Genomic DNA, 12,451 nt, shown 5'->3' on the forward strand with positions numbered 1-12,451 from the left:
TTCAGGAATCTTCAGACAGGGGGATTCGCCTGCAACAAGACCAAACGCTGATCCCTCATGAAGTACTCAATGAAGCTATAGATGAGCTAAGAGAGTACATGGTGCAATACACTAAAAGTGCCGACCCGACTGAACGAGAGGCGCGAACAGAGAGAATGCGATTAGCAGAGGAGAAAGGAGAAATGGAAGAAACAGCCATTCAAATGGCTAGAACTGCACTTAGTGCAAGTGCAGAAAAACAGAGGAGAGCTATTGAGGAAACAAATGTGGAGGTAACCCCTGAGAGAGTCCCAGCCACACTACGATTAGGACCTGCTTCCCTTAGAATCTCCAGAAGTGGAGGAAAGAACACTGCTGCCTCTGACTCTCAAACTCATGAAAGACTTCCAGCATCTCTCCGATTGGGACCTGTACCTCCTCATATCTTGAGCCAGGAGGGAGATGATACAGCGCAGGAACCTCTTTCTGGCGAAAGGCTATCAGCTACCTTACGATTGGGACCTATGAGGCCATCTCCTACGAGCAGAGAAAAGATTGCTGAAGCTGGAGTGATAGCTAAGAGGAACCCTGGACGCCCCCCGGGGAAAAAAGCAGCAGAAAAATCGAACCAAGACCAAGCACTATAGACAAAGAGGAGAAGAGTGACACAGAAGAAGAACTCCCCTTTTCGTAGGAAACCATCCCCTAGACCAACTGCTCCCGCGAAAGCTAAAGCGAAAGTAGGTACATCGCGTGGTGGTGAGCAGGCAACCTCAACGACAAGTTCAGAAAACAAACCATTGTGCAAGATGATCCCAGCGACGGTGAAGAAGTGGATGGATTTTCGAATCCCATCCGATCCCGGTCCTTAAAGATAACAAGTTGGAACTGTCAGGGGTTAGGGAATCCCCAGACAGTTCTTCGTTTAAAGGACATGAATCGCTCCATCTCTTTGGACATTTTGTTCTTATCTGAAACCAAAAATCCCGACCCTTTCGTACTCAGCAAGACAGAGACTTTGGGGTATGAAAACAAACACCTGGTACCTCCTACAGGACACGGCTCGGGAGGTCTTACGCTATTCTGGAAAGCAAATGTGAAGCTACACATTCTCTCATCAAATGCGAATTTTATTGATTCCCACATTGAGGTGGAGGGCAAATCTTTCTTTGCATCTTTTGTGTATGGAAACAATGATAAAAAAGAAAGAAAATTATTTTGGGAACAAATGGTCTCTCTCATGAATGCTCGTGACTCTCCATGGTTTATAACTGGCGATTTCAATGATATTCTCAGTAATTCAGAGAAAGATGGAGGTCCGGATCGAGCTGAGGGCACGTTTCTTTATTTAAGATCATTTTACTCAGAAGGAGACCTATTTGATTTGCCACATTCAGGCGACATGCTATCTTGGCGAGGAGTCAGAGGAGATTTCCTTGTGAAATGCCGACTGGACAGAGCAGCAGCCACAAACTCCTGGGCAGAGTACTTCCCATCAGCCAGAAGCCAATATCTCCCATTGGAAGGCTCTGATCACAAACCTTTGGTCTCAGTTTTCGAAACAAACTGAAGAAGAGGAGAGGCATGTTCAGATACGATAGACGGTTAAGGGACAATCCTGAAGTTAAAAAACTGGTGGAGGAAGTGTGGAAGGAAGCAGAAGGATGCCCTATCAGAGAAAGAATTGCCCAAACCAGAACGGCGATTGCAGCTTGGAGCAAAAACCAATATAGAAACAGTCGACTCCTCATAGAAGATAAGCGACAGGAGCTAGATTCAGCACTCTCAAGGCCAGTGAACGATACAGAACGGATAAAGAAAATTAATAGCGAACTGATGGAAGCTTATAAGTCTGAAGAGGAGTATTGGAGACAAAGGAGCAGGCTCCTGTGGCTAAAATTGGGAGACAGCAATACGGGCTTTTTCCATGCAGTTTCGAAGAATCGGAAGAGAGCAAATTCATTCTCGGTCCTTGAGGATGAGGATGGTCTAATGGTCTATAAAGAGGAACAGATAGGCCAGGTCATAATGCGTTATTATACCTCCCTGTTTACATCGGTGGAAGGTGACAGAGAGCAGACAGTTAACCAAGCTATCCAGCGATTGGTCTCAGACGAAGACAACGAGAAGCTCACAGCCAGACCAACACCAACGGAGATACACGAGGTTGTGCTAGCAATTCATGCTGATAAAGCACCAGGCCCGGATGGATTTTCTGCTAGCTTTTTTCACTCCAATTGGAGCACAATAGGCCCGGACATTGTCATTGAAATCCAAGGTTTTTTCGACACAGGGGTTTTACCACCGAGAATCAACGAAACTAACATCAGGCTGATCCCGAAAATCCCCAATCCCCAAAAGGTAGCTGATTACCGGCCTATTGCCCTTTGCAATGTCTACTATAAGATCATTGCGAAGCTTCTTACCAAGCGGCTACAGCCCATTCTCTCATCCATCATCTCCGAAAACCAATCGGCATTTGTACCGGGAAGAGCCATAGTGGATAATGTGTTGATAACACACGAGGTCCTCCATTTTCTGAAAACCTCGAAAGCGGAAAAGAGAGTCTCCATGGCGGTCAAAACCGATATGAGCAAAGCTTATGACCGGTTGGAGTGGGATTTTATCGAGTTGGTGTTACTGCGCCTAGGATTTGATCGACAACTGGTTATTTGGATTATACAATGTGTATCCACTGTTACATACTCCTTCCTCATTAATGGCTCGCCTAGAGGAAGGGTCTCACCGAGCAGAGGCATCCGTCAAGGAGACCCTCTTTCACCATACATTTTCATTTTGTGTAGTGAAATCCTCTCGGGACTGTGTAACAGAGCAAGCGAAGATGGATCCCTGAAAGGGATTCGGGTGACGACAGCATGCCCTCGAGTCAACCACTTACTCTTTGCCGACGACACTATGTTCTTCCTAAGAGCCAACAAGGAAAGCATCCAGACACTGAACCGTATTCTCAAACAGTATGAGGCAGCGTCCGGACAGACCATAAACACCGAAAAATCTTCCATTACTTTCTCAAGAAGAGCGCCAGCAGATCTAAGGAAAAAGATCAAAGATGAGCTACAGATTCAAAAGGAAGGCGGGGTGGGAAAGTATTTGGGCTTGCCGGAGCATTTTGCAAGGAAAAAGAGGGATCTCTTTACCTCCATTGTTGTCAAAATTCGTCAAAAAGGGAGCAGCTAAGAAAGCATCGGCCTCCTATGGATGGCAGGGGATTTTGATCGGAAGGGATCTACTGGCAGAGAATATGGGCTGGGTAGTAGGCGATTGAACCTCCATTAAGATTTGGTACTCCCCGTGGCTGAGCTTGACGGAAAAGGAAGGACCAATGGGGCCAGCTCGAGAAGCAGATATGAACTTAACAGTTTCGGACCTGTTCCTGCAAGGCTCTAACGAGTGGGACGAGGAAAAGCTACAGAATATGCTCCCTCCCCTAAAGGAGAAAATCAAGGCTATCAAACCAAGCCTGTCGGGAGCACCGGACAAGAGGGCCTGGCTGGGAACTACAACGGGAGAATACACAAACAAATCGGGCTACAAAGTTGCTCTGCAGCTCCGGGAGAGAGAGAATATTATTGTGAATGAACAACAGGGCATAGACTGGTTCAAGAGCGTTTGGAAGCTGAATATTTCGCCTAAAATCAAGCTCTTCTTATGGAAAGTATTCCAAAACGCCATACCTTTTGGAGAACTACTGGCAATCAGGAACATTGATGTTGACACTCGTTGCAAGCGCTGTCTCTCCTGAATCTATAAATCATCTCTTCATTCACTGTCCGTACGCAAGAAAGGTGTGGGAAGCCTTACCTGTGTCACCGGAAGTGGATTTGAGCGGAACTCTAGATTTATCGGAGGTTTGGCTGACTTTATGTGGAAAGAAGTGTCTCCCCCCTACAGGACTTGCAGCGGAACCGCTGGCTCCATGGATCATGTGGCAACTTTGGATCTCAAGAAACAGTCTCTGTTTTTCGGACAAGCACATAACAGAGGAGGAAACCATTATCAGAGCTCTGAAAATGGCGAAGGAATGGACAGATGCCCAAGAAAAGAAAGCTACGCCGCAACAAAAGAAGTACCTTAGAGAACCATTCCCACAGAACTGTTCTGTGCTGAGAGGAGACGTTGCTTGGAGAGCTTCATCTCAACAAGCGGGATTTGGATGGACCATCAAATGACAAGATGTTGATGTTGCTAGTTTTTCTACAGGTAGCTCGGTGGGATCAGCTCTTACAGCAGAAGCTGTGGCAATGAGACAAGCAATTCAAGAGGCTCGAATCTTGGGACACAAGCGACTGGTATGTGAGGCGGATTCGCTGCAACTCGTCAAAGCCCTCAGTGGAGGGGAGGTCCCCCTATAAATTTATGGCATTGTGGCCGATATCTTCGATTCCTTTGTTTACTTTGATGTAATCGCCTTTGGTTGGATTCCTAGAGACCTAAATGCTGATGCAGATGCCAAATCTTAAATCTAAACCTCAAACCCTAAATCTTTTACATCTTTTCAAACCCTAAAACCCTATATCCCTATTCAAAAATCATATAAACACTAAAATTTAAATAAAAAAATCTCAAATCTAATATTTCCAAGTTTTAATAAAACAAAAAACTAAAAAAAATAATTATAAATATATGATCTTTTCAAATTTTCTTTTTCAAACCTTAAATATAACCTTTGAACCCTATCACACAAACCTTTGCTTTAAAATCTTATATGTTAAATCTGAAATTCAATAGTTCTTTTCGTAACTTTATAATTGTAAATGATAATTTAATTTTTATATAAATAAAACTGGTTACATAATAAAATTATAATTTTTAAAACATCTATTAAATAAAAACAATTTTGATTAATTAATCTATGACTATTGATTCCTTTTAATCCAATGGTTACAACTCACTCTTTTGTTAATCATTTTCCTTCTTTCTCATTGGTCAATTAATAAAACAAAGAGTAAAAAATTTCATTGGTTAAAACAGAATGGTGGGGATAGCTACTATATTTGATCTCCACCGTTGATATAACTCAATCTAACGGATAAAAGTGATTCAGTTTAATATTTTATTTTTTTTGCTTTATCTCTTTCATCTTCTTTCTCACGATCTCTCGTCTCCTCCTCTCTCACTATCTCTTCAATCTTCTTGCTCATGATAACTCATCTGAAATTCTCCTCTCCCATCATCTCATATCCTGCAATCATCTTCTCCTATCAATCCTCCTCTTTCATCACCTATTCAATCCTCATCTCACGATCTCTCAAACTCGTCGTCTGTCGCAACGGGTTCAAGCTAACCACAATCACCATGAACTCGCTTCCTCCTCTTTGGGTTGTCTCTTCTTACGTGTTCATCTTCTTTTCATCTTTTATTTTCTAATAAAATCTATTACTTTTGCTCACATATCTAGAATAATGATGGAAGGGATGCGCGCCAGAGGTGAAGGTTGACATAGCGGAGATGCGCCGGAGGTGTTACGAACCAGAGACGGAGGTGTTACGAACCAGAGACGGAGGCGGAGGTAGATGTGGTTCAGAGCAAGGTGATTTGAGGCGGGGGCATGAGGAGGCGGAGGCCCGAAGACGCGGAAGCACCCAGAGGTCGAAGACGGCGGAGTTAAGAAGATTGGTTTAGTCGTTTCTGTATTAGGTTTAGTTAGTAAATAGGTTTAGGTTAAATCTTGGTTTAGTTTTGATTTATTTTCTAATGTGTATATCATATTCTTTTTGTAAACCAGTTTTATTATAAATCAGTTTAAATAATAAACAAAATTTTAAATATATAAACCAGTTTAAATTTTAATTATGTTTTTATTTTTAAATAATTAAATTTCCATAAATAATTTTTAAAATAAAGAATTTTAATATAAGTAATAGCATTTATGACACGCTATTAAATAATATTTAATTGCAGATAGAAAAGCGCTATCGTATCGGAAGGAAAGATAGCAGCGCAAAAAATCGCTATCTAATGTCCTTGACCTATTATGACAGGTGATGATACATCGTTTCAAAAACCGCTATAGTATCGTTATATAGCGTTATTCGTCCGCTATTAAAACGCAATTTTTTTGTAGTGTTTGGACGGTATGGGAAACGTCTAGCCTCTTGGTAGTTATGATGCAGCCTGCTTTGATTCAGTGTGTTATGATGGTTTCAGTTAAAGGTGGAGTAGAGTTCAGTTGGTGGGCTTATTTTGGTATACGGTCTTGGTGATGACCGGGCTTTGCAGGTGTGGTTCCTAACTTGGAATTTGGTATATGACCTTTGTTGGTCAACTTTGGGGTCCCATGTGAATGGGAGGATTTAGATTGATAACAATTTAACGGAAACAATGCTATAAATTTATAATGCTATGAGCCTAAACTGTAGTTTTGTAGGTGGACAGAAATATTCATATATCTTTTTGACTGTAGGTTGATGTTTAAATATTTTGTAATTAATGAGGAGTTTTTTTATGAAATCTCCAAATATATTTGTTTAAATATGACAAAGGTGAAATGGTTTTTATATTACCCGTTTTATTACACATGCATTTGGAAGAGTACGTAAGCATAACTAAAAGTTTGTGTTTTTTTTTTTTTGTCTTAGGTGTTATTGGTTTATATATTTTGATTGATTTAGAAATCCATATAATATTTACAAATCCAAGTAAAATATGCAAATCTGTAGATTTTCCCTCGGATTTGAGTCTTTGTATTTTTAACTAAAAAAATCCAAACAAATCCATTCAAATCCATTATTATATCAAATATATTAGTAAATTCATACGATTGAATAACACTTGATTTGATATAGAATTTATGAATCATTAACCAATAACACGTGATTTTAATACAGATTTAAAAATCATAGAATCAATAACACTAGATTTAGTTCGGATTTTCAAATCCATTAAAATACAACAACCAATAACCTCTACTGTGTTCAATATACATAACCGGGTACATTTATATGTTGTCTTTGTTCTGCCTATAATTAATTATTTGTTTAAATATGCAACAAACCATACCCGGTTTAATATTATACTACACATGCATTTAAAAAACTTTGATTTATATATGAGAGTTTTTAATTGGAAATTTCTTTTGCTTTACAAATGTTTTTTTAAAACTAAATGAGATAAAGATTGATTAACAGACGTAATTATTTGCGAGGAACAGAAACTTTTTTCGAGCAAGACTCAATTAGTGAGAATATATACAAAGAAACAACGTTACTTTTGTAAAAAAAATATCTTGAACTTTAGATTTTGTATGTGCTTTTGTAAGTTTAACAAACATTACCCCACCTATAGTGTAAAATAGTTCTGAATATGCTCGCTATGTTAGAGCATGTTTATTGCTAAAACCCTTTAAGGATCTCTTAAGTGGTCATAATGAAATGGACCAGAGAGAACAGAGACAGAAAGAGAGAGAAATAGATACAAAAGAAGAAAAGCAACAGAAGCAACGACCCTTCTAGTGCTTAATTAAGCAACATCCCTTCTTTTTTTTTTCTTTTTTCTTTTCTTTTAATTACAAAATATCCTAAGCAACCTACTTAAGCTAGTGCAATAAACATGCTCTTAGACTCTCAAAGTTGTCTTTACTGTAGTATTGCTTAGGACGTTTACCCGAATGATGTTCAGTTTTTCTCTGTGTTTATGGTTGCCTCGGCGCCAAATATAACATAAGTATAATGAAACTGAGATTGCTTAACGCAAAACTGTTTGTTCACAGTGTCAGTTACATTGTTTTCTTTTTTTTTCCAAATGTTTCACTTAAACAAAAATCACTTCAACCCGGTGCATAAGTGATTCTCGAGGTTAGAGTACTTTACTTGGCAACTCCGGCAACGCTAACATTGCCAAATCACTACAACAAAACATAAGTTTAACGAGGGCGGTTTTTCTCGTGAGTTCATCGTAAAAGAGGCTTTACGAAGAATTAGCGAGGAAACACATTTCGTCGTTACTCGTTCGTCGTAACACATATTTTCTCGCCAATTCGTGGTAAATTAGCGAGGAAAATATTTCGTCGTAAAGACGAAGTAATTATTTCGTCGTAAAGACCACGTAAATATTCCACGTACGGAGGTCGCTAGATTTCCTCGTAAATACCTCGAAATGTGTTCCTCGTAAACTACACGTAAATATCTCGAAAGATTTACCTCGTAAAGTACACGTAACAACCACGAAAGTATTTCCTCGTAAATACCTCGAAATGTGTTCCTCGTAAACTACACGTAAATATCTCGAAAGATTTACCTCGTAAAGTACACGTAACAACCACGAAAGTATTTCCTCGTAAATACCTCGAAATGTGTTCCTCGTAAACTACACGTAAATATCTCGAAAGATTTACCTCGTAAAGTACACGTAACAACCACGAAAGTATTTCCTCGTAAAGTACTCTTTTATCTTTCCTCGTCATATCCTCGTAAACTACTCGATTACTCTTTCTCGTCATTTATTCGTAAAGTTTCCACGTAAATAGATCGTAAATTAGCTACGAATTTACTTCGTTATTTTATTTTACAGAATTTAAAAATATAATTTTTAAAAATAATTAAAATTAATTAATTTATTAATAAAATTAATTTATTAATAAAATTAATTTATTAATAAAATTAAATTTTTTAAAAAAAAATCAATACCAAAATATTTTATATATAAATAAGTTTTGAATTTATAATTCAACAACCGAAAAAAAATAAGAGTCGTTCATCGCCAGGTAAAATTCATCACTCCTCCTCTCTACATTCGCTTCGGGATGTGGGTCGGATGATGACTCGCCTGGAATGGGATTTTGTCATCGCAAGTTCCTCAACAAGGACTCCCATTCCGGATTTGTGGCCGCTACAACGTCCAAGAAGCCCTCGAGTCCACCCATACGAGCTGTGAACGCAGATTGCGTCGAGTCCATCTCATTACGCAGCTGAGCGGACTCTCTACGCAGCTGCTCGGACTCTCTACGCAGCTCAGTGACTTCATCTTCCCGTGTCTGAGCATAAGACGATGTCGCTCTCGGAACATCGTTGACGGAACCAATCCCCAACGTACGTCCCTTTTTCTTAGGGACAACCTTAGAAACAAAAAAAAAATATTGTTAGTAAAAATTTATAGTTAAATTAAATGAATAATAAAAAAAATTAAAAATTTAAAAAATTTACCTCCTCGTAAATCTTATCCACTTTATGTATGGATAAGGTGACGGGTAATCCGTCGGTGGACTGCTGGGTCAGCTGGGTCTGACGGTCATCAACCTGAGCAACCAAGTCGTTTAAGATTTCTCGGACTTGCCATTTAGAAATTGGCCCGCCTTATTCTTGTGGGTCTTCTCGTAAAGTTGCATAAGAGACGGGAGTTGTCCCGTCTCTTTGGCCTAAAAACATTTAAGAAAGTTAGAATATACATATATATATATATAAATATATATATTAAAAAAATTATTTAATAAAATATTTAATTACCATTTCCAAACGGACACCGGCGTGAGGTTTTTGGCCCGTAGAGTGAAGCATCGGCCCGTGTCTGTGCTCATCTACCGTGTTACGGGAGGCAGAGCAAGACTGGGTGATTCTGATGGACTCAGGATCCCGCCAATAACGGATGAGGCCATCCCACACATCCGTGGTGAGCTCAGCGGGTTTGCCACGCTCATATCCCTTCACGATCCAGTCACCCTTCCAGTTGGAGACCGTGTCCAACAAGCGAACTTTCGACTTCGCGTAAAACTGTTTACTCACCCTCTCAGTGACCCCCATGGACCAATGATATTTTTGCTGCAAAAAAAAATTAAATTAATAATTAGTTTAAAAAAATATATATAAATCATGAAAAAATAAAAGTACATATAATTAATTAAAACTAACTTACAGCGTAAATTTTGAACCACATCTTTCTGACGTACATCAGCGTCTTTCTCCAGTTTGGATGTGGCATGGAGAAGTAACCTTTGATTCAGTTACGTCTGATGCAAGACAATTGTCAACCCCAAACCTGAAAAAACAAATTTAAAGTATAAATTATTTATTAATGTTATAAAAGAATTGAAAAAGAATTGAAAAAAATTTAATGTAACATACCACAAAGTTCTGTCCGGTCGGTCGGGGTCTATGACTGGTAAACCTTCTCTGCCTGGCTGACGGAGAAGGTCCTCGACAGTGTACTGCGAGTAAGGAACACTCAGAGGAACCATCAAATCGGGATGAATCTCGGCGGGCATCGGAGGAGCCATCGGAAGAGGCTCAGGAGGAGGCATCGTCGGAGGAGCCATCAGAAGAGGCACATGAGGTGCACTAGAAGAAGGCGACCGAGAGACTCTCTGAGAAGACTGGGTCTCGGGGACAGTCTCCGGACCCGAAGAACCAGGAGCTGAAGAAGAACCGGAAGCTGAAGAAGACGGGTCTAAACGATTATCAGGCTCACCGAACATCTCTCTGTAATGGGGAGTAAGTCTGTTCTTTCGAATCGTCTCGAAAAAAAAATTTAATTTTAAAATTAACATCAACAGTAATTAACAATTTCTATAAACCTATCTACATTCCCAACACTAACCACCTAATCAACACTAGTTAACATAAAATCCGTAAACCTATCTAATTTACATACACTAACCACCTAATCTATCCTAAACTAATCAAATTAGAGAGGAATTAGAGAGACTTACCATTGCTACGAAATAGAGAGGAAGTGGAGAGGAATTTGAGACGAAATAAAGAGTGAGCGCTCGGGAGTATATATATAAGACTACATGTCCTCGTAATTTCCTCGTAAAGTTACGAGGAATTACAAAGGCCCGCGTTTTACAATACAAGGAAATAGCGAGGCCCGCGTTTTACTATACGAGGAAATAGCGAGGCCTGCGTTTTCAGATTACGAGGTCTTTACGACGATTTTGCATTACATCGTAAAGTTACGAGGAATTACAAAGGCCCGCGTTTTACAATACAAGGAAATAGCGAGGCCCGCGTTTTACTATACGAGGAAATAGCGAGGCCTGCGTTTTCAGATTACGAGGTCTTTACGACGATTTTGCATTACATGGAATTAACGAGTCCTCCCTTTACGAGGAATTAGAGAGACCCGCTTTTCTATAAATACCCACAAGTTTCTTTCTCAAATCACATACAAACTCAAAAATCACACGCTATCACAAATCACACACTATCTCAAATCACACACTATCACAAATCACACACTATCTCAAATTAGAAAGATTTGAAAAAAAAGAGAGGAGAAGAAAGATATTGGAACACATGTGGACTAGACTTACGTAGGTCTCGCCACATGTGATTCCAATATCTTTCTTCTCTTCTCTTTTTTTTTTCTAGTTTTTATTCTACGAGGAATTAGCAAGACCCGCGTTTTCCGATTACGAGGTATTTACGACGATTTCCTCTTACGTGGAATTACCGAGCACTGCGTTCTTTATTTTTTTATTTCGTCGTTATTTCCTCGTTAGCTTAAGAGTTTATTTACGACGATTTCTGCTTACGTGGAATTAACGAGTCTCGCGTTCTTTATTTTTAGGATTCGTCGAAGTTCCTCGTTAGTATACGAGGAAATAACGAGGATTGTGTTTAAATCCCTAAAATCCGAAACTCAAAACCCCAAACCCCATCTTCCTTATCTTCTACTTCATATATTTCAAACCCCAAACCCATCTTCCCTTTAACCTCAGTCTATTCTTTAACCTCAATTTATTATTTCCATTCCAAACCCCAAATTCTAAAACCACAATTCCTTAACTTATAATCTCAATATATCTTATTTCTAAAACAAACACCCATTACCGTACAGAAAATCAAATACATCAATCGGATACATCGACATTCTCATCACTAGAAACATCATCATTTTCATTAAACTCGTCTTCAACAGCTTCGTCTGTGGCATCGTCGGTAAGATCTTCGTACTCGTGATTATACGGATCAATGAGAAGGATGTCATCAATTTCTTGTTNTATCTGTTCTTCTTGCAATGGTGGTTCTTCTCCACTGATGATTCGTCCTCGAGGTGTAACTTTGATCACGGCTAACCAATTTATACCCGAACCTCTCATCTGAGGGTATGAAAGGAAGCTAAATTGGTCTGCTTGTGAAGCTAAGATGAAAGGCTCGAATTTGTTGTACCTTCGTCCACCGTTGACATCAACTACACCGAATTTGTTAAACCGGACACCTCTGTTGACGACGGGGTCGAACCATTCACATTTGAAGAGGACGCATTTCAGCTTCAATATCCGTGGGAATTCGACTTCAAAAATCTCCGTCAAGATCACGTAGAAATCTCGCGCAACACCACCATCATCATATCTTCTTGGAGCTCTTTTCCGGGTACCTACTTTTGACGCAAAGTAGTACATTGTGTAGTGATAAATTTCTTCCGTCAAACTTCCAGCAATTATAGAACCTTCAACTTTGGCGAGGTTCTTTGCTTTTCCCTTCAAATATTTCATGGCTCGCTCATACTGATACAT

The sequence above is a fragment of the Brassica oleracea genome, chromosome C8 (genome assembly GCF_000695525.1).
Source record: "Brassica oleracea var. oleracea cultivar TO1000 chromosome C8, BOL, whole genome shotgun sequence".
Taxonomy (NCBI): domain Eukaryota; kingdom Viridiplantae; phylum Streptophyta; class Magnoliopsida; order Brassicales; family Brassicaceae; genus Brassica; species Brassica oleracea.